Genomic DNA, 22638 nt, shown 5'->3' with positions numbered 1-22638 from the left:
TCACTCACATAGCAGATTTCGCCTCAGCCAGGGTTACCAGCCTGTTCATGCCTTTAGCAGTGGTACATCTAATCTGTGCAAGAAAACATCCACAATTTAATTAGAAAATAGAGTAATTTGGTTTTGACTGATACAGCATGAGGTGAATGACTAAGTGAAAGCGACTTATATGTAGGGCTGGTGTTTCTTCCAGGATTTGATGATAAGATGAAACTGTGTATCTGTCTGCTTCTATTTGATTACTGTCTCCTACACTACATGTTGTGACTTACAATGTAGGATCTTAATTTGAGGCAATTTGCTACAGCAAGAAAATTGTCCTGCAGCAACAAGAAATGTGAATTATTATGTGGAATATAATTCATGTATATTTTTGTAGGTGTTGATACATTTTTTGTTAGGGCAAATCAATTCTGAAATTTTGAAAGTGGAAATGAAAACTTTAGAACCTTTTTTAAAGCTAAAATACACTACAAGTTTGCAGCAACAAAAGAGTGATCAAATGAAGATAGTACATCTGTAAGGTCCATGTGCTAAAGGATACTTCCTATTTCTTTTTATCTTGTCAAAGCTTGTGCTTGTCAAGGCCAAACAAGGAAATTAATCGTTGTAGTTGTAAACAGAAATTGGATATCAGCTTATTTTCTCGTTTATGGTGTCCAAATTCGGCATTGAGTAACAGAAAACAAATAACAACAACATTTATCGCATTTTTCGTTTAATTCATAGCTGGAAATACACGCCGCCTAATATAATATTCACAGTGCATAGCAGGTGTTTGCTTACAGTCTGGGTTGAGCTGCAGTGTCAGCAGCAGAGGGCTGGGGACGAACAAAATCTGAATACAAGCTGTGGTTGGATAGGCAGTGGCATGGCGAGAGAGATTGGGGTTGTTTGGGAGGGAGTTTAGCCCCTCTGTGGTTCTTCCTGCTATTCTACCTTGGTTTCTCCCTCAGCCAGTGATAGATCTAGGGTTGCTTGAGGCTAAGAGCTGTTGAGGAAGGAGTAGATTCAGTTGTAAGTGAACATTTAAGAACACAGTACTATGCTTTCTTGAATATATTCACAGATGTATCTAAGGACCCTAAAACAGGGAGGACAGCAGCAGCTTTTAGTGTTCCTGTGTTTAAGGTGGCAGTGACGAAAAGAGCCACGGATCATTTATCTGTTTACACAATGGAGTTGTTGACCATACTATTGGCTGCAGAGTGGGTGGAGGTGGGGAGGCCAGACAGAGTAGTCATCTGCTCTGACACCTGTGCAGCACTGATGACCTTAAATGAATTTGTGTCTCAGAGCAGACAGGATGTGTTGTATGAGGTTTTGCAGCGCTTGTATAAGGTGAGACAGATTGTGGTATTTGTGATGTTCCTCTGGGTACCAGCTCCAGTGGGAGTAGAGAGGAATGAGGTGGTGGATGTTATCACCAGCCTCTTAAACATCCTAATGTTGAGATGGAATTGTCAATCAGTAAAGCGGAAGCCAAGAGGTTAATAAGAACAGTGGTTAAAAACAAATGGCAAGAGTTGTGGAATAAGGGAGAGAAAGGGAAGACCCCTGTATAAGATCCAGGAAAAGGTGGGGACAGGTAGGTCCTCAGGCCGAGAGAGAAGGGAGGAAAGTGTAGTCACAAGGCTGAGACTGTGACACACAAGTACATTGAAATTCGTAGGGAAACATTCAACTGGGTGGTGTGATCATTGTCAGGAGGAGATGGAGACAGTTGAACATGTTCAGTTTCAGTGCCAGGAATATGTGAGGGGAAAGGGAGTGATTGTTATTAGATTTGAGGAATAATGGTGTTAAGTGAACTGGGGAAATCTTCAGGGGCTGTAGTATTTAATTATGTATTTCGTTTCCCTAGGGAGATGAGATTATTGGGTATGATTTAGACCTTCACTCTCTCTGGTCCACATTCCAGTCAATTTGGTGGCGGTAATGCACCTGAAAGTTGGTTGCCAACCGCCATATACAATCCACAGAAGAAGAAGCAGGAGTAGAGCGCTCGTCAAAGGAGTCAGCCCAGGGGTGACGACGGATGTTCATGTTGAATACATGAAGAGAATTCCTGGTGTGGTTGGTGCCCGGTGTCTGACCCGCTGGGTGAATGGGGAAAAAGAAGGAAGTCTGTCGGTCCTGTTTTTTTTTTTATAAAGAGCAAATACCTACGCATGTGAATCTTGGTTATGTAAGAACTTTCGTCCAAAAACCACTACGGTGTAAGAATTGTAAAGGATTTGGCCATATTTCAAGTGTGTGCAGACGAACAGAGTATAGTGAAGAACGGTGTGTAGAAGGAGAACGGTGTTGCAATTGTGGTAGGGATCATGTCCCTGGAGTGCCCTGTAAGGGTGAAGGAAATTGAGGTGGCAAATGTTAAAGCGGTCAAATCAAATCGCTTATGCGGAGGCAATTTAAAATAATTGATAAAACAAGTGATGCTAGTGAAGATATGGTAGTGGATACACCACAGCCTGTAGTAAATGTTTGCTGCCAGACAGAATAAACCCTGTGTGTCTTTAAAAAGGTGATTTATTTTTTTTGCGTTCATTGCCACAGTTAGAAACTGTAGAGCACAAGTCATAAAGAACTAAAACAAACTGGACATTATTGTGGCTGTGGCAGAAACTTTTTTGGGACTCAAGGATTTTACATCTGAAGACTTGCAAGAGGTACTGGTGCGGGAAGACCTGTCCTCCCAGGTTCCCCTTGAGCCTGTGTAGGGATCAGATCTATTTCATTAATTTATTTATAACAGAAAAGTTGTTAGATTTTATTAAGTTTTGGGGGGGAATCCTGTTTCCATCCCGTGCAGTTGGTGTCGGGATGCACATTAAATTGTGTGGTCGCCAAGATGCCGTAGAAGACGTTTCGGGCAGGACAGAGAAAGGATTAAACAATTGTGTGACAGCCAGGAAGATACAACTTGGAATGTTAGCTAAGATGCTTAACTTATCATTAAGTTAGCATGCAATAGGACGAACTCCACAACAACTGTACATAGTTGGCTTGCACCACCTGGATAGCTAGCATTAGCCGGCTAACGTTACTGCTTACTAGTAGCAAGCTAGCCCTACCTGGCTACTGGCTATAGTCATGCTAGCTAGTAGTAGCTAGTGGAAGTAAGTTAGTCCCTCAACCAGCTACAAGATGAAGCTGCCCGGCCAGAGGTACCTGCTGCAGAAAGGTGAGATTTCTACAGTACTTTCTGTAGCTAATTTAGCTAGATAGTCTGTCTGGCTGGTGCTTATTGACTGAGTAGGCTAATAATGAACTGCAGTTATTGTGAATGGTTACCTATCTGTCCCTTTGCATAGCTATTTCTTACACATGCAATACAACCATGTCCAGTTAGGCTACAGTCAATGCTGATATTGTGTGTATGTGTGTGGGGGGTCAGAATGTGCCTGCAAAAGGACAGACTGCATCTGAGCAGATCATCATCAACTTCATCCAGTTACATCAGCCAATACAGTAAGTTACAATCGGGGTCTGCCCTGACAGTCCTGAAGAACGACGGAGAGGACTACATCTTCACCACGGCAAACAGATCCCTCTGTCCAGACCTTCAGTTCTGTTACCGGTAAGTTAGGGAAGGTGCCTAAGAAACTGGGTGATATTTTTAGAATTCAGGAAAGTCTTGTGTTATGATGATTATCATCATTTCCTTTTGAATCGTGGTAAGTTTTACAGTATTAGTAGTGAACCGGTGTAGGAAGTTGTGGACACATCATTGTGCTACTTTTACCTTTTGCACAGATTGTACCACAGTGTGTTCAGGCAGGAGTATGGGGAACAGAATGGGCCTGAGATGCCCTCAGCCCTAGAGAGGCAGGTTGAGGAGTATAATCTTAGGTGCCGGCGAGATCTGCGCCAAGATTGAGAACCTCTGTAGGAACCCCTCGCGTGGCTATCTACTCCCCACTGATGAAGCGTTTCCATCAGGCCAGACACAGTGAGGAGCTCTGCTTCATTGATTTCTCTGGGAACATGGAACAAGAGAAGTGCAGAGGTTTTTTTTTTTTCCTCCTCTTACCCACACCTGTGCTGGCGGTCTCCCCCTTGGGGTTATCCTGATTCAGTCTGAGGATGAGGCCACAATCCTCGAGTGCCTTCAACTGTTGAAGGACTTCCTTAGGGAGGATGCCTTTGCAGGGAGTGGTCAGGCTGATCCTCACCTTATTACAGATGACTGCAAGGCAAAGAGGGGAGCATTAGGGAGGCCATTTCCAGGGTCCAAACTACTCCTCTGCACCTTCCACCTACTCCAGGCAGTGTGACTGTGGAGCAAGGAGAGAGGAGTAGACCTGAGAGACAAGCAGACCCTCTTTGCTGTCCCAAAGACATCATGTATGACAGGGAAGAGATGGTTGAGCCCCTCTATCAGCAGGCAAAACAAAACACATTTGTAGCCAGGTTAGTGTAGTATAACAGTATAATGAGGTGCAGTCTATTAACTTATGCTTTATTCTCAGTAACTTTTCAGTTGTTGTATTTTTTCTAATTGAAATTTACCCAGTCCTTGTTTGGGATATGTTGTTATTTGGGATACATTTTCCCTTTATACTTTGTAACCAGTATGTGATAGTTCAAGTACATATTTTACTCTAATTACAGGTACAAGAAATTCATGACCTACTTCCATCGACTGTTCAGTCGTCTAGAGTGTTGGGCACTCAGCTATCGGGAGGAGCTGCCAACCTGAGGGAATGACACCAGTAAGGCAGCATGCGGATCCTTAAGGATAAAATCCTCCAGAGGACGAAAGTGTTAAATCTCCCTGCGACTGGAGGCTTACTATGAGGCACTTGTCCTTGGCCGCTGGGAAATGTTCCAGCGCTCACATGTTCTGGCCCAGGATAGTAGCGTTAACCCATCTGATATCGAGCAGGTGAAATAGTGATGAATACAGGTGTGTAATAGATTTTTAAAAAATATTATGTGGTCTTTTATTATTTGTTGTATCTTCTATTATAAGTTGTCTATCTTCTCTCTCCTAATGTCTGTCAGGTGTGGGGAGAAGCAGTACAGGGTGAAGGGCACCACACCAGGCCAGACCTATACTGTGGACATGTATTTGTCCAGTAGGGCACACGGGAGCTCCATGCAGACACCAGGCTGCTGTGGTCCAGATATACAAATGCCTGTCCAGCAACATCCTCCTGACAACATCGGAGATGAGGGCTGAGTTGCTGAAGACAACAGGAGGTAAAATAGTGGCAATGTTATTATTGTTTATGGTTACACAATCATTTTCATGTGAATGTTTGATGTACCAAAGCAGAGTGCAGAAGTTGATTAAATATCTCTTATAGCAGTAATACCTCTGTATTTTCTGCAACCACTGAGACAGCCCAGTCAGTCACTAGATGGTGAGAGCAGCCCAGTCAGTCACTAGATGGTGAGAGCAGCCCAGTCAGTCACTAGATGGTGAGAGCAGCCCAGTCAGTCACTAGATGGTGAGAGCAGCCCAGTCAGTCACTAGATGGTGAGAGCAGCCCAGTCAGTCACTAGATGGTGAGAGCAGCCCAGTCAGTCACTAGATGGTGAGAGCAGCCCAGTCAGTCACTAGATGGTGAGAGCAGCCCAGTCAGTCACTAGATGGTGAGAGCAGCCCAGTCAGTCACTAGATGGTGAGAGCAGCCCAGTCAGTCACTAGATGGTGAGAGCAGCCCAGTCAGTCACTAGATGGTGAGAGCAGCCCAGTCAGTCACTAGATGGTGAGAGCAGCCCAGTCAGTCACTAGATGGTGAGAGCAGCCCAGTCAGTCACTAGATGGTGAGAACAGCCCAGTAAGTCTTTTTTTTTAACCTTTATTTAACTAGTCAAGTCAGTTAAGAACAAATTCTTATTTACAACGACGGCCTAGGAACAGTGGGTTAACTGTCTTGTTCAAGGGCAGAATTCAATCTTGCAACCTTTCGGTTACTAGTCGCTACTAACGCTCTAACCACTAGGCTACCTGCCGCCCATGACTGAGACAGCCCAGTCAGTCTTTAGATGGTGAGTGAGAACAGCCACTGAGACAGCCCAGTCAGTCTTTAGATGGTGAGTGAGAACACAGACACATAATGGAAATGAGGCAACAATACAGAATGTAATCTTATTATTTGATTTATTAATCTATTTCATCATTTCACAATGAAAACATGCAACTGATTTGAAGAGTGTCATATCTCCATTTGAATAATTCATCAGCATCTGGACTGGTGACTGAAGTAGTAACATGTTTGCAGTCCTTTTTTACTTTAGCATTACCACAGCTATGTTACTTATTTGCTTTATGAAACAGTATTATAAGGTATAACATTTGTTTTATTTATTATTGAGTATATACAGCTACAGTTTAGGTGAAGCAATGACTTCAACAAGAGGACCTTGCAAACGGTTCGTTAACAGATTAATCATCTAATCATCTAATCATCTCTACATATCTAGATTATAGACCAGGATTCCCCAACTAGCAGCCCGCAGTGATTTTATTTGGTCCCCCAAATATTCTGAGCAAAAAATATATACAATTATTTATTGTTTTTGTATTGTTGAACATAAAATACTGTAAAAACACCAGCAAATCAGCTCTAAGTGATTTTAATTGAGGAAATCTGTTTCAAAGTATTGCCACGCATAATAGAGAGATACAGTTCCTTCCGAGTGTTCGCACCCCTTGACTTTTTCCACATTTTGTTGTTACAGCCTGATTTTAAAATTGATTATATTCCGTTTTTTTGTCACTGGCCTACACACAATACACCATAATGTCAAAGTGGAATTATGTTTTTCGAAATGGATAACATTTTAAGAAAAAATGAAAAGCTGGAAAGTCTTGAGTTAATAACTTTTTTAATGAGTACCTCATCTTTAGACCCCACACTTACAATTATCTGTAAGGTCCCTCAGTCAAGCAGTGCATTTCAAACACAGATTCAACCACAAAGACCAGGGAGGTTTTCCAATGCTTAATAAAGGACACCTATTGGTAGATGAGTAAAAATAAAAACAGCTGACATTGAATATGCCTTTGAGCATGGTGAAGTTATTAATTACACTTTGGATAGGGTATACATACACCCAGTCACTACAAAGATACAGGCATCCTTCCTAACTCAGTTGCCGGAGAGGAAGGAAACCACTCAGGGATTTCACCGTGAGGCCAATGGTGACTTTAAAACAGTTAGAGTTTAATGGCTGTGATATGAGAACTGAGGATGGATCAACATTGTAGTTACTTCACAATACTAACCTAATGACAGAGTGAAAAGAAGACAGCCAGTACAGAATAAAAAATATTCCAAAGCATGCATCCTGTTTGCAACAAGGCACTAAAGTAATAATGTAAAAAATGTGGCAAAGCAATTCACTTTTTGTTCTGAATACAGTGTTGTGTTTGGGGCAAATCCAATACAACACTTTACCACTCTCAACACTTTACCACTCCAATACCACTCTCCATATTTTCAAGCATAGTGGTGGCTGAATCATGTTATGGGTATGCTTGTTATTGTTAAGGACTGGGGAGTTTTCCAGGATAAAAAATAAGCACAGGTAAAATCCTAGAGGAAAACCTGGTTCAGTCTGCTTTCCAGCAGACACTGGGAGATTAATTTACCTTTCAGCAGAACAATAACCTTAAAAACAAGGCCAAATCTACACTGGAGTTGTTTGCCAAGAAGACCGTAAATGTTGCACAATCCAGGTGTGGAAAGCTCTTCAAAATTTACCCAGAAAGACTCACAGCTGTAATCGCTGCCAAAGGTGCTTCTACAAAGTATTGACTCAGTGGTGTGAATTATTGTCATGATGGGGTATTGTGTGTAGATTTTGAATTCAGGCTGTAACAGCAAAATGTGGAATATGTCAAGGGGTATGAATACTTTCTGAAGGCACTGTATATGTGATTATGTACAAATATAAGCAAGGTTTGAAAATTATTATTTAGTCAAATATATCTGTTTGGGCATCTTGTGGTCAATTTGCAGTATACAAATTATGTTCCGGCTGTCACGATCGTCGTAATAACATTCGGACCAAAGCGCAGCGTGATATGGGTTCCACATGTTTATTGAATGAAACGCACAAAAACAATAAAGAACGAACGAAACGTGACGCAAATGAAGTGCTCACAGGCAACTACACATAAACAAGATCCCACCAAAACACAGTGGGGAAATGGCTGCCTAAATATGATCCCCAATCAGAGACAACGAAAAACAGCTGCCTCTGATTGGGGACCATACCAGGCCAACATAGAAATAAACAACCTAGATTACCCACCCTAGTCACACCCCGACCTAACCAAAAAGGAGAATAAAAAGGCTCTCTATGGCCAGGGCGTGACACCGGCCCCCTGACTATCCTCTGAAGAAAATAAATTGTCCCGCAGTTGAATCTAGTTGATGATCCCTGACCTATTTTGTTAGTTTGTCACACTCGGTTGGAGATGCACAAGTGCAGCTTGCGTTTGTTGTTGGAAGCTCTTAGAAAGACACCCATTGGCCCACACCACAGAAGCAGTACAAACTTCCTCTTCAGAGTTCGTACTGTTAGGTGACCTAAACTGGGATAATGCTTAACACCCTGGCCGTACTACAATCTAAGCTAGATGCCCTCAATCTCACACAAAGTATCAAGGAACCTACCAGGTAAAACCCTAAATCTGTAAACATGGGCACCCTCATAGATATCATCCTGACCAACTTGCCCTCTAAATACACCTCTGCTGTCTTGAACCAGGATCTCAGCGATCACTGCCTCATCGCTTGCATCCATAATGGGTCAGCGGTCAAACGACCACCCCTCATCACTGTCAAACGCTCCCTAAAACACTTCAGCGAGCAGGCCTTTCTAATCGACCTGGCCCCAGTATCCTGGAAGGATATTGACCTCATCTCGTCAGTAGAGGATGCCTGGTTGTTCTTTAAAAGTTCCTTCCTCACCATCTTAAATAAGCAAGCCCCTTTCAGAAAATATATTTGCTGGAGCACGTTCTCTGGGTGGGTGCTGCTATGGTGACCAGTGAGCTGAGATAAGGCGGGGCTTTACTTGGCAAAGACTTATAGATGACCTGGAGCCAGTGGGTTTGGTGACGAATATGAAGCGAGGGCCAGCCAACGAGAGCATACAGGTCACAGTGGTGGGTAGTATATGGGGCTTTGGTGACAAAACGGATGGCACTGTGATAGACTACATCTAATTTGCTGAGTAGAGTGTTGGAGGCTATTTTGTAAATGACATCGCCGAAGTCAAGGATCGGTAGGATAGTCATTTTTACGAGGACATTTTTAGCAGCATGAGTGAAGGAGGCTTTGTTGCGAAATAAGAAGCCGATTTAATTTTGAATTGGAGATGCTTAATGTGGTTATGGAAGGGGAGTTTACAGTCTAACCAGATGCCTAGGTATTTGTAGTTGTCCACATATTCTAAGTCAGAACCGTCCAGAGTAGTGATGCTAGTCAGTCGGGCGGGCGGGTGCAGGCAGCGATCGGTCAAAAAGCATGCATTTAGTTTTACTAGCATTTAAGAGCAGTTAGAGGCCAAAGAAGGAGAGTTGTATGGCATTGAAGCCCGTCTAGAGGTTTGTTAACACAGTGTCCAAAGAAGGGCCAGAATTATACAGAATGGTGTCGTCTGCGTAGAGGTGGATCAAAGACTCACCAGCAGCAAGAGCAACATCATTGATTTATACAGAGAAAAGAGTCGGCCTGAGAATTGAACCCTGTGGCACCCCCATAGAGACTGCCAGAGGTCCGGACAACAGCCCCTCCGATTTGACACACTGAATTCTGTCTGAGAAGTAGTTGGTGAACCAGGCGAGGCAGTCATTTGAGAAACCAAGGCTGTTGAGTCTGCCGATAAGAATGCGGTGATTGACAAAGTCGAAAGAATTGGCCAGGTCGATGAAGACGGCTGCACAGTACTGTCTTTTATCGATGGCAGTTTAGGACCTTGAGTGTGGCTGAGGTGCACCCATGACCAGCTAGGCCCAATCTCAAATGAACACCTAGACCCTACGCCCTATGCACTTGTGGAGATCTGTGAGGATTTGATTGGTATTAACAATATGGTGAAGCTTCAACTTTGCCTATCAGAGGACAACAAGGTGGAAACATTATCATATTGATTGCACCTGTCAAGGTTATATGGTCTGGGGGTCCATTTGGGAGTGTGCCTTAGTCTGAAACCAGTCTCTCCAATTGTGGACCCAGCTGCTCTCTATACTCCTACCTGTAAAACGTTGTGGTAGGTTTGATCACACACAACTACAAGTTTGGTAAACCTTTCTACATAATGTTACATTTGTCATGTTAAGGGGTGGAAGGTGGCCTAGTGGTTAGAGCGTTGGGCCAGTAACCAAAAAGTTTCTAGAGTTGACAGTGAAAAATCTGTGCCGTTGAGCAAGGCACTTAACCCTAATTGGGTGTTTCTATAAATAAGGGGGCCAATGTGTGATAGCAGGGTCAAAATGGTTTGATATACATTTTAAATATGACTTTCTTGTAGCTTCATATATGTAGTTACGGGAATGAATATCTAGATAGGCACAATGAGACCATAACCACCTAGCGTCAACAAAACATGTCATTCAAAGTGGCACATGAAACATTGACACTGCATGTTTAATTGTCATGCATATAAACCAAATCTATTTATACTTTAGTCAATTTCCCTATCATTTGTAGCCATGTTGAACCTTCCTGAAGAGTGAAAAAGATAAACAACAGCATTTCAATATTTTTTAATAGTGATAATAATACATTGGGTTCTGTCAAGAAAATCATTGACAATAATAATAGTGAAATTAATATAATCAGTAAACTCTTCAAGTATTGTGTGTGTTTCACTGTATATCCTATTTTCAGTTACAGCATGTTCTCTGGCTTTATGACATCATTAGATCTCTGACACCACCACCATCAATACTCCTCCGTGTGTGTGTGTGTGTGTGTGTGTGTGTGTGTGTGTGTGTGTGTGTGTGTGTGTGTGTGTGTGTGTGTGTGTGTGTGTGTGTGTGTGTGTGTGTGTGTGTGTGTGTGTGGGGGGGGGGGGGGGGGGGGGGACGCTGTTATCCATCTCGTCTATGGCATCTCTTTCTAAGTTCTGGTAAGGAAACAAAGAATCACATGAGGTTATTGAGATGTAATTTAATATCAAACATGATTTCCGTTATGTAAGCATCGTGTTACTTACCATGCAGACTATGACGTTTTACTGTGTAGCACTCTCGTGGGTCCGGTAAGCCCCCTGGGCCTCTTGCTGGTACCTGCAAGTGTAGTTCTTGGCAAAGTCCAGGATACCCAATACTGTGTGTTCTGGGAGGTTGGCTTTCACTTTTGCTAATTGGTTGTTCAGCCAGTCCTTGATAAACAAATGTTCTGAGAAATCTTGAGCCTCTTGTTTCAGTTAATCAATAAGCATCTTCATAGATCCACACTTTCACACTAAAGATCGCTTTTATTAGGGTGTACTCTTGTTTCCATTTGTTACTTTTTGTCTGACAATCTTCTATCTTTTCCACTCTACATCAGTGTCCTTCTTTTCTAGGAGGGGGGCAATAAATGGCTATGCTGTATGGACACCACAATCCTTTCACTGATACACTTAGGATAGTGGGAATCATGCCCTGTAGTTCTCACACATAATGACACTGCTGCATGCATACACCCCTTTTATGGTTGGTGAATGTCTGCTCACCAGGTGGCCATTCGCTGTCTGTAATTTCAGTTTTGATATTTTCACAGTATTCATAGAGGCAACCCACAAGTGTTGCACTTCTCTGTGGCTTAATGGTTCTTGGTCCTAATCTGTGAAATATAGCAGCTCCTATTGAGATACCATGGTTGGATTTGAGACATTTTTAGTGCAGCCGAGCAGCTCACCTTTTTCTTATCTGGCACTTTGAAACGGCTTCATATCATTTTTCCACTGCTGAGACTCTACATTGAGATAATCTATGTCGATCTCTTGTTTTTTTTGTGTTTTATTTTTTTAAGCTTACCTTAAGTTTTCTACTGACCCCAAATCATTTTGCAAACTGTCTCTGTAGTTTGTATTTCAAAATCATATTCAGTGAACAAGCCAAAGCCTTTCTAGTTGGAGATTGTCTGGACTTTGATAGGCCATTGGCTGCTGCTTCAACAACTGCCACTTCCAACTTCCCCTCTGTTGTGGTTCTGATGTTTTTCTGACGGAAAATAGCTGCTTTGTCAATAAGGGTCCATGGTAGTAGTGACATACTGTGCTGCCTGTTTTGGCATACAGGCTTTAGCCCTTTTGAAGGCTCATCCTTCTGGCAGATGGACCCCGTACATATTGCTCTGCTGTCTGCAAGGCTCTTTTAGAATGTTCAAGTTGCTTTCTCTGTTCTTCTAATTTATTCTCTAGTTCCTTGAGACGAATCCTCCCTGCCTCCAATTTCTCTTGTGCTTTCACCTGCTTTGCCTGTTCTTTGTTCTGACCATATTTTTCCTGTCTTTTTTATTTCTCTTTCATGCTCCTCTTTTGACCTAGCTGCTCTCTGTTCACATTTTTTTTAAAGCCGTCTTTGCATTCTTCTTTTTCTGCTATTCTGTTGTTTTTTTTAACACATTTCAGGTTTCTCTGGGCTTCCTGTTCACTTTGCTCTCATCTTCTGCATTCTCAGGGAAAGGCTTTTTTGCCTTCTCCCTTTCTTTGCATGAATGTTCCTCTTTTTTAGGATACTATCAACAAGAGACATCTCATGTCTGTTTTGTCCTTTGTTTAATATTTCCACATTTTTTCAGGTCTTTAATCTTCATGCTGGTTCTCCAACTTGGCTTTGTAGTTCCACTATTTATTTTCGGAGAGGATGGGACTCGTTCATCTACCTTATTGCATCTTATGTGTAGCATGTATGCCATTTTTTAGGGGGCCATTCTGCAACTTTTTGAACTTTGAACCTGTAAAATAAAATAAAAAAATGGATTGTAAATACCACACACAATTACATCAAATGCAATAAAAAGTGTATTTTAGAGCTGTCTAACTGTATTCTGTCAGGCTTTTTAAAATAATATTGTCATATAGATTCATCATAAAGGACAACGAGTAGACCTATAGGGAAAACTGCAGATTTTAGAAAATGTTCAATTTCTTTTTTCAGGTTTTCACTCTCACACTTTTTTTTATATAAAAACGTGAACATTGGTTGTTCTATATCCACAATAATTCTTAATCCACATCAGTAAAACATTTATAAAAATTGGCGTAGTTCTCTTTTTATTCAACTGTGCACCTCAGCAAAAAATGCTGTAGTTACCCTTTAATTCAACTTCCCACCTCGCAATTAACCATTGTGTTTGGCTAGGTTGTTTCTGTAGGCTACTAGACGTGATGGGAGAGTTTGCAAAACAAACAAACGCCCACCCGATTGATATAAACCATCATATCATTCTGCCAGGTATGCTTTCTTTGCAGTCAACCTTTAATTCGGGAAGTTTTGGGGGAAAGCCTTTAGAAATGAATGTTATGTTTGTGCATGGCACTCATGTTGTACAAGATGGTGGCTCTACGTAACACACTCACTGTGTTTTTCAAGCCAGTCATGAACAGTTACCACACATTCATTCTGTTTGTAAATTTCCCAATAATAATAATAATAATAATAATAAGCCAAATTAAAAGCTAAAACCTCTTACAAATATGTGGGTACTTGAATTAGTTCAATTCCATTTTCTCCAGTATTTTGATGCCAGTCTCAGCAAGCGCCTTCTTCTTTGATGGGGTTTAATGGCAGTTGGCATCAAATATTAATGGTGCATTACCGCCACCAGCTGGACGGGGTATTGAACGAGAAAATAAAAATCCATTGTCGGAGAGAGGTAAAACGACATCATACAAAAATAGACATGTTAGCAAACAAAACCCATCACACTTATTCAGTGAGTCCATTCCAAAATACATCCCTACACAGGCTAAGGGGTCTGAGGGCAGAACATTCAGCGACAGGATTTCTTGCAAGGCCTCTGCTGTGAAATCACGAAGTCCCAAGAAACGTTCAGCTGCATTCACAATTATTCAAATTTCTCTGCTTGTGCTGTACAGTTTGACCATTGCAATAAATAATACACGGTCCACCTTGTTAACATGCAACATTTCACAATCCCTCAGTTGATGAAAAACCTTCACTGGTCGTGGTGACTGGTCGTGGTGGCTGGTCGTGGTGGCTGGTCGTGGTGGCTCTACCAGTGGCGGTCGGTGCCGTTTTAAGATGAGGAAGGATTTTTATTTTTTTTGTTAGCATGGCCTTATTTCTATTACAGCATATTGGATGACTGTCATTCATATTACATTCACCCAGCTCAATGTAACGTCGATATGTTTAGGGTACTACATGATACTCAAATTTTCCCTATCCCTATCATGAGGTTGCTACAACCTAGCCACGAATGAAAGTTTACAATTTAGGTGCACAGGTTGAGAAAATTGAGTAATCAAGGTGACAGACAGTGACATATTAAATACCGCCTTGCACACTCTTGCCTGCATCTAGCTGATCTAGGTTGTAATCGTTAGTCCAACAGTTACGAACGAGAGTTCCTAGTGGACAAATTCAAGTATGTTTATCCCCATTTCGTTCCGTTTGCTTCTATTTTAAGATTTTTTTTTCAACAGAGTCGTTGGAATGAATACACCCCTGATCACACGCAAACACAGAACTAGCAGCCACATACAAACAGCATGATCACTTTGCTCGTTGTGTATATATAATTCCTTTTAGCATCTACGCTCTCTCCTCTCACTATTTCCCTATGCTTGTGGAGTTCAGTGCACAATACAACAGTTGTCTGTGACCAAGCAAAAAACCCATAATTGTCACCATATTAGCTAACGTAATAGTCAGCACAGCTACTAGAACTAACGCGGTAGTCAACCCACTACAATCATGCAATACAGTGTACAGCAAGCAGTTTAGTCAACTACTTACCACATTTTATGCACTACAGTGCTATCTAGCTGTAACTTACCATGATGCTACACCAGAGAGTGCTGTTGACTACTGTAGACCTTCATTGCAAAACAGTGTGTTTTATAAATTTAAAATATATTTGAATATACTTGTGGCGAGCTTTACAACACTCCAGCCAACACTTGGCATCGCGGATGGTGATCTTAGGCTGCTCGGCCATGGAAATCCATTTCATGAAGCTCTCAACGAACAGTTCTTGTGCTGACGTTGCTTCCAGAGACAGTTTAGAACTTGGTATTGAGTGTTACAGCTGAGGACAGACTATTCAGCACTCTGCGGTCCCGTTCTGTGAGCTTGTGTGGCCTACCACTTTGCGGCTGAGCTGTTGTTGCTCCTAGAGGTTTCCTCTTCACAATAACAGCTCAGTTGACCGAGCAGCTCTAGCAGGGCAGAAATTTGACGAACTGACTTGTTGAAAAGGTGGCATTTTATGACGGTGCCACATTGAAAGTCACTGAGCTCTTCAGTAAGGCCATTGGCAGCAGAATGTTTGCCTGTGGAGATTAATGGCAGTGTACTCGATTTTATACACCTGTCAGCAACAGTGTGGATGAAATAGCCAAATCCACTAATTTGAAGGGGTGTCCACATACTTCTTGCGCCACCCCAGAAATAACCCCCTTGATAGGCGCCATGCTTCGAAAATCCAAACCGTAAACATTCCACTCTGATATCTTTTTGAATCTTAAAACATGCTTATTCTGCGCCGCAGACACGCAAATATAAAGACCACTTCTTTTGACTCTCACCCACTCCACACTTTCCTCCAACACATTCCCTATTTTCCTCGAGACATTAAACTGATTTTTCAGGTAGCATTGGTCCAACATCCTCACGCCCCGACTAAAAACGAGTGTCGGGGTTACCTAGTTTCCACCAAAACTTTACTTCTCATTTCCCTTCTTCGCCACGGTAACACACTCATTCTCACTGCTATTTTCTTCACCCGACTCACTAGCCGTTTCAAACTGCTTCTCCGATACGCACCTTCACGGCAAGCGCCTGCTTTTTCCCCCTGTCTTTTGACAGGCATGCGCCTGGCTGAAGTCCATCCAGTCACCGCTCTAATGCTGTTGACCAATGACGCCACATTTTTGGGGAGAAAAAGACATGCAGCATCCTCATGCTTATCAGACTTTGTGGCTGTGTTAGCACGGCAGGCTCTGGAGCCTTCTTGCCGTGGGCACAAAACAAAGGAGAAAATCATACCTGCTTGCTGTAGTTGTGTAGTACCTCATCTGTTCTCCTTTTAGTTTTGTCAACTTTTCTGCATTTTCTCTGTGAAGTGGGCTACTGGACTTTTGTTACTTTTTCCACCTTGACTTAGTATTAGCACGCGTGAAGTCTGACATCTGGAATATATCTATTTTAGATTTTTCTCGCAGCATAGTTACAAACTATGGATTTTCCTCATTCTCCCTCCCCTTGCTTTGGTAGCTAACTCAGCTTGCACTCTTTTAAAAAAAGTTTTCCCATCGGATTGGCCCCAGCCATCAATCTGTAAGTCTCTGCTATCTCTTTGCTTTTGATCTGCGGTCATGTTTTAGTTGTGTTCTAGCTGGTCTCCAGTTGGGCTCTGGCTTGCCGACCATAACCATGGTGGTTGGCTAGGCTAATAGCTAGTTGTCTAAATGGCTAACGGTAGCTGGCTGGATAGCTTGCTGGCTAAGATAACTGCATATAGCTATCCTTCTTTGATAACTGGTTATGTATTTCCAAAACTTTGGTTTACTTTAATGCAGCTTTAAGCTAGCCGTTGATATTAACTGGCTGACTTATGCAGTGGTAACGTAACATTAGCAGGCTGGTAGGGCTAATGTTAGTAGGACTAACGTTAGCAGGCTAGTTGCTAGCAACCTTGCAAGTTGATTTGTAAATAAATTCATAAAGTCTTTGCTTGTAAGTTGGCAGAAAATGTAATTGAAACCAGTAGTCATGAGTGCAGACAATTTGGTTTAATTTGAAGTTATACATTTGTAAGTTATTTCTGTTTACATTATAGGGAAAAGGCTGTCTTGCCAGGTTCTCCATATTACATCACACCCCGGCAAAACATTTTATGACATGACTTCGGCATTCTCATTGGTTTGATGTAGCTAATAACTTAATGTCGAAAAGTGAGGTATAACTAGCTAGCTAACTAATGATTTGCCTAAACACTTAGTTATATTTTTGGGGTGAATACGTTGCTGTACCAATAACATGCTGTCAATATGCTAGTGTAACTGTTCAGAAGCATGTTAGCTAGCACAACAGCTAAGGTAGCAACAATATGAGCTGACTTGACATCAAAGCAAAACTTCACTTTTGCAGATGGATACCCTTTCACTACCCGTGGTGTGGGAAAAGGATATAGCCACACCCTGGAAAGATGTTTGTGGTGCACTCACTCATAACATGTTTTTGAGTGATTAATGAGTATCATCTTGAAGCTTGATAAGGTAAGCAAATGCATGTATTATTCTCATAAATGTAGTCTATACATGAATTTGTGTAACAATTGGATCTTTCATTGCTTTAAACTAGTAGCTAGCTCATCCTGATCATGTGTTGTTCATTCTTTCTTTCTAGAAGAAATCAGTTACAAGGCAAAAAGACAGATTGAGGCCTTCAATCAAACTGAGGACAGAGAAATATGTGTTCACTGGGTCAAGGCTTCTTGCATGCATGGCTTTTAGATGTAAGTTGACTTTAATTTATTTTGGAAAAATATGAATTGCCATATTATTTCTTCTGCCCAAGCCTCATACACCTTAGTCAGGAAGAAGAGAATACTAGTACAAAACTGGCTCTTAATGATTAAGTCTAGATTGAAGATCATAATTAGTTGCTTAGTTTGAATCAATTCTGTTTATGTTTGGCTGTAGAAAGATATTGTATGTGGCTCTCTAAGACAGGGTGCACCAATGTTTAGGGACCTTCCCTGATTTGAGGGAACAATACATTTAAAAAAACAATTATTTGAGTTTTGGTTATACCGATTTTAAAACAAAGCATAAATCTGCTATGCTTTAGGCTAAAAACAAGTGGTTAATTGCCTGATGAAGATTGACACTGCGCATGGGAATATCTTTGGTTTGTCTCTGACATTCAGAAGCTGAGGTAAGACCTTCTGAAGTCGAGGAGTCAAATAAATTGTACTTATACAATGTGTGACTGTCGCTATCAATTGTTCTATTGATCTGTATTAGAAATGGTGCCGGAGAAGAAGGCAGACGTTTTACGTGTCCCTAAACGATTGTGTTTTTTGTTCGTTTATTTGCGTTGTTTGTAACTTATTTTGTACGTAATGTTACCGCTACCATCTCTTATGACCGAAAATAACTTCTGGACATCAGGACTGCGATTACTCACCACGGACTGGCAGAATCCTTTTTTCCCTTTAACGAGTCTGACGAGGCCGACGCGAATTATATACTGCTTTCTCGGGAACAGGCCCAGATCCCTGTGATTTGCGTGAAGAGGAGGCAGAGAAAGGGGCCATAGGGCGGGCTGCCTTCTGAGAATTCATAGGCGATCGAATAAACCCCCACTTCCTTCCATTCTGCTAGCAAACGTGCAATCTTTGGAAAATAAAATCAATGACCTACGCGGAAAGATTAAACTACCAATGGGACATTCAAAACTGTAATATCTTATGCTTCACGGAGTTGTGGCTGAACGACGACACTATCAACATACAGCTGGCTGGTTAAAATCTGTAGATAGAACAGCGGTGTCTGGTAAGACAAGGGGCGGCAGACTATGTATTTTTGTAAATAACAGTTGGTGCACGATATCTAAGGAAGTCTCGAGCTATTGCTCTCCCTAGGTAGAGTATCTCATGCTAAGCTGTAGACCACACTATCTACCTAGAGTTTTCATCTGTATTTTTCGTAGCTGTTTACATACCACTAAGACAGCGTTGAATGAGCTGTATTCTGCCATAAGCAAACAAGAAAACGCTCACCCAGAGGTGGCGCTCCTAGTAGCTGGGGACTTTAAAGCAGGGAAACTTAAATCCGTTTTACCAAATTTCTATCAGCATGTTAAATGTGCAACCAGAGGGGAAAAAACTGGACAAATTTTACTCCACACACAGAGACGCATACAAAGCTCTCTCTCGCCCTCCATTTGGCAAATCTGACCATAATTCTTTCCTCCTGATTCCGACTTACAAGCAAAAATTAAAGCAGGAAGCACCAGTGACTAGATCAATACAAAAGTGATCAGATGAAGCATATGCTAAGCTACAGGACTGTTTTGCTAGCACAGACTGGAATATGTTCCGGGATTCTTCCGATGGCATTGAGGAGTGCACCACATCAGTCATTGGCTTCATCAATAAGTGCATCAATGACGTCGTCCCCACAGTGACCGTACGTACATACCCCAACCAGAAGCCATGGATTACAGGCAACATTCGCACTGAGTAAAGGCTAGAGCTGCCGCTTTCATGGAGCGGGGCTCTAACCCGGAAGCTTATAAGAAATCCCGCTATGCCCTCCGACGAACCATCAAACAGGCAAAGCATCAATACAGGACTAAGATTGAATCGTACTACACTGGCTCTGATGCTCGTCGGATGTGGCAGGGTTTGCAAACCATTAGACTACAAAGGGAACCACAGCCAAGAGCTGTCCAGTGACATAGCCTACCAGATGAGCTAAACTACTTCTATGCTCTCATGAAACATGCATGAGAGCACCAGCTGTTCCGGACGACTGTGTGATCACACTCTCCGCAGCCGATATAAGAACTTTAAACAGGTCAACATTCACAAGGCAGCAGGGCCAGACGGATTACCAGGAACGTGTACTGCGAGCATGCGCTGACCAACTGGCAAGTGTCTTCACTGACATTTTCAACCTCTCCCTGTCTGAGTCTGTAATACCAACATGTTTTAAGCAGACCACCATAGTGCCTGTGCCCAAAAACACTAAAGTAACCTGCCTAAATGACTACCGACCCGTAGCACTCACGTCTGTAGCCAGGAAGTGCTTTGAAAGGCTGATCATGGCTCACATCAACAAAATTATCCGAGAAGCCCTAGACCCTCTCCAATTTGCATACCGTCCCAACAGATCCACAGATGATGCGATCTCTATTGCACTCCACACTGCTCTTTCCCACCTGGACAAAAGGAACACCAATGTGAGAATGCTATTCATTGACTACAGCTCAGTGTTCAACACCATAGTGCCCTCAAAGCTCATCAATAAGCTAAGGACCCTGGGACTAAACACCTCCCTCTGCAACTGGATCCTGGACTTCCTGACAGGCCGCCCCCAGGTTGTAAGGGTAGGTATCAACACATCCGCCACGCTGATCCTCAACACAGGGGCCCCTCAGGGGTGCGTGCTCAGTCCCCTTCTGTACTCTCTGTTCACTCATGACTGCACGACTCCAACACCATCATTAAATTTGCAGATGACAACAGTGGTAGGCCTGATCACCGACAATGACGAGACCGCCTGTAGGGAGGAGGTCAGAGACCTGGCCGTATGGTGCCAGGACAACCTCCTCTCCCTCAATGTGATCAAGACAAAGGTGATGATTGTGGACTTCAGGAAAAAGAGGACCGAGCACGGCCCCATTCTCATCGATGGGGCTGCAGCGGAGCAGGTTGAGAGCTTCAAGTTCCTTGGTTTCCACATCACCAACAAACTAACATGGTCCAAGCACACCATGACAGTCGTGAAGAGGGCACGACACAACCTATTCCCCCTCAGGAGACTGAAAAGATTTGTCATGGGTTCTCAGATCCTCAAAAGGTTCTACAGCTGCACCATCGAGAGCATCCTGACTGGATGCATCACTGTCTGGTATGGCAACTGCTCGGCCTTTGACCGCAAGGCACTACAGAGGGTAGTGCGAACGGCCCAGTACATCACTGGGGCCAAGCTTCCTGCCATCCAGGACCAGAGGAAGGTCCTAAATATTGTCAAAGACTCCAGCCACCCTAGTCATAGACTGTTCACTCTGCTACCACACGGCAAGCGGTACACAAACCTCAATCCTATAGAAAATGTGTGGGCAGAACTGAAAAAGCGTGTGCGAGCAAGGAGGCCAACAAACCTGACTCAGTTACACCAGCTCTGTCAGGAGGAATGAGCCAAAATTCACCCAACTTATTGTGGGAAGCTTGTGGAAGGCTTACCCAAAAAGTTTGACCCAAGTTAAACAATTTAAAGGCAATGCTACCAAATACTAATTGAACAACCCACTGGGAACCACTGGGAATGTGATGAAAGAAATAAAAGAAATAAAAGCTGAAATAAATAATTCTATCTAGTATTATTCTGACATTTCACATTCTTCAAATAAAGTGGTGATCCTAACTGACCTAAGACAGGGAATTTTTACTAGGATTAAATGTCAGGAATTGTGAAAAACTGAGTTTAAATGTATTTGGCTAAGGTGTATGTAAACTTCCGACTTCAACTGTATAATGCCAGTTTCAGTGAGAAGCATAGCAACACCAAGGCAACTTTGTAATACAGATGACCCCGTTTTTCCAAAGCCAAACCCGACCATTAGCCACTGAGTACCTTTTTAAGATGCCAAAATAGAAAATGTTTTCAGTAACCATAATGTTGTTTTTGTTTTGTTTTCTGATTGTTTCAGTGCATGTATTCAAAAATCGTTGGACGACGGACTTCCACAGGGCCGCCATCTACAAAGTTCACTCAAAATGCAATAGTTCTGAACCAAGTTAGATTTTTAATTCACATTCACATCTCTTTTAAACTTCAATTGGTTAATAGCTAATTGCTCAGTTATCACTTGGCTCATGTAAATTCTTTAGTTTCCCCTCTAAACATCCTAAGGTCAACATCCTCATAGTGTTCACATTTTTGTCATGTAAATGTTGTTGCTACATAAAAAGATTAAATGAACAATTTGGGAAATATTCAGTCTACTTTTTCTTCATTAGCATGCTGATGATTTTAAGTTGTATTGGATTTATTTTGATCTGTTAAGACATTGAATGTTTAGTACATTTTGTATGTTTAGTTTAGTTTTCTGTGAGAAGCAAGATAATTCCAAGTTGTATGTGATTTGGTTTATGTAGATATGGCATTTCAATGTTAATTGTCAAAGTAACTAAAATTAGTAACATTAGCATATTCATAAGGAGTTAACAGCAAATTTGCACAATTTACCAGAATTGTTTGCCAGAAGTTCATAGAAGTTCATACAAAACTCCTTTGTATGTGAAAATATGAGCTTCCTGCAAAATTGCGTCAAATTGGCCAACTGTATGTTTCTACAGGTTTTTACTATGACGTGTAACTGTATACAGTGTCTTCAGAAAGTACTCGCACCCCTTGACTTTTTCCACATTTTGTTGTTAGAACCTGAATTTAAATTGAAAAACAAGTGTCACTGGCCTACACATAATACCCCATAATGACAAAGTGGAATTGTGCTTTAATTTAACAAATTCATAAAAAATGAAAAGCTGAAATGTCTTGAGTCAATAAATATTCAACCCCTTTGTTATGGCAAGCCTAAATTAGTTCAGGAGTAAAAATTTGCTTAATATGTCACAGAATAAGTTGCATGGACTCACTGTGTGTGCAATAATAGGGTTTAACATGATTTTTCAGTGACTACCTCATCTCTTTATCCCACTCATACAATTCTGTAAGGTCCCTCAGTCGAGCAGT

At 41.9% G+C, this 22638-nt stretch overlaps 1 protein-coding gene and 1 long non-coding RNA gene across 5 annotated transcripts in view; both read left to right on the top strand.

Annotated features, from left to right (window-relative positions):
* On the top strand, positions 1 to 21878 carry LOC106568331 (uncharacterized). 4 transcript variants are annotated; one of them, XR_001320261.3, is made up of 7 exons: positions 1 to 3583; positions 4618 to 4912; positions 5011 to 5208; positions 17300 to 17427; positions 17558 to 17666; positions 18002 to 18088; positions 21593 to 21878. It is a non-coding gene; the product is annotated as an uncharacterized LOC106568331 (long non-coding RNA). The 4 variants fall into 4 exon arrangements; XR_014380191.1 differs by adding an exon at positions 5958 to 6048 and having other exon boundaries at positions 1 to 4912; XR_001320260.3 differs by having other exon boundaries at positions 1 to 4912.
* mat2al (methionine adenosyltransferase II, alpha-like) overlaps positions 1 to 22638 on the top strand; it is a 35644-nt gene that overhangs the window by 2033 nt on the left and 10973 nt on the right.

Source organism: Salmo salar, chromosome 13, assembly GCF_965601325.2.
Source record: "Salmo salar chromosome 13, fSalSal1, whole genome shotgun sequence".
Taxonomy (NCBI): Eukaryota; Metazoa; Chordata; class Actinopteri; order Salmoniformes; family Salmonidae; genus Salmo; species Salmo salar.
The sequence above is the reverse complement of the archived record's forward strand: the minus strand, read 5'-3'. Positions and strand labels throughout refer to the sequence as shown.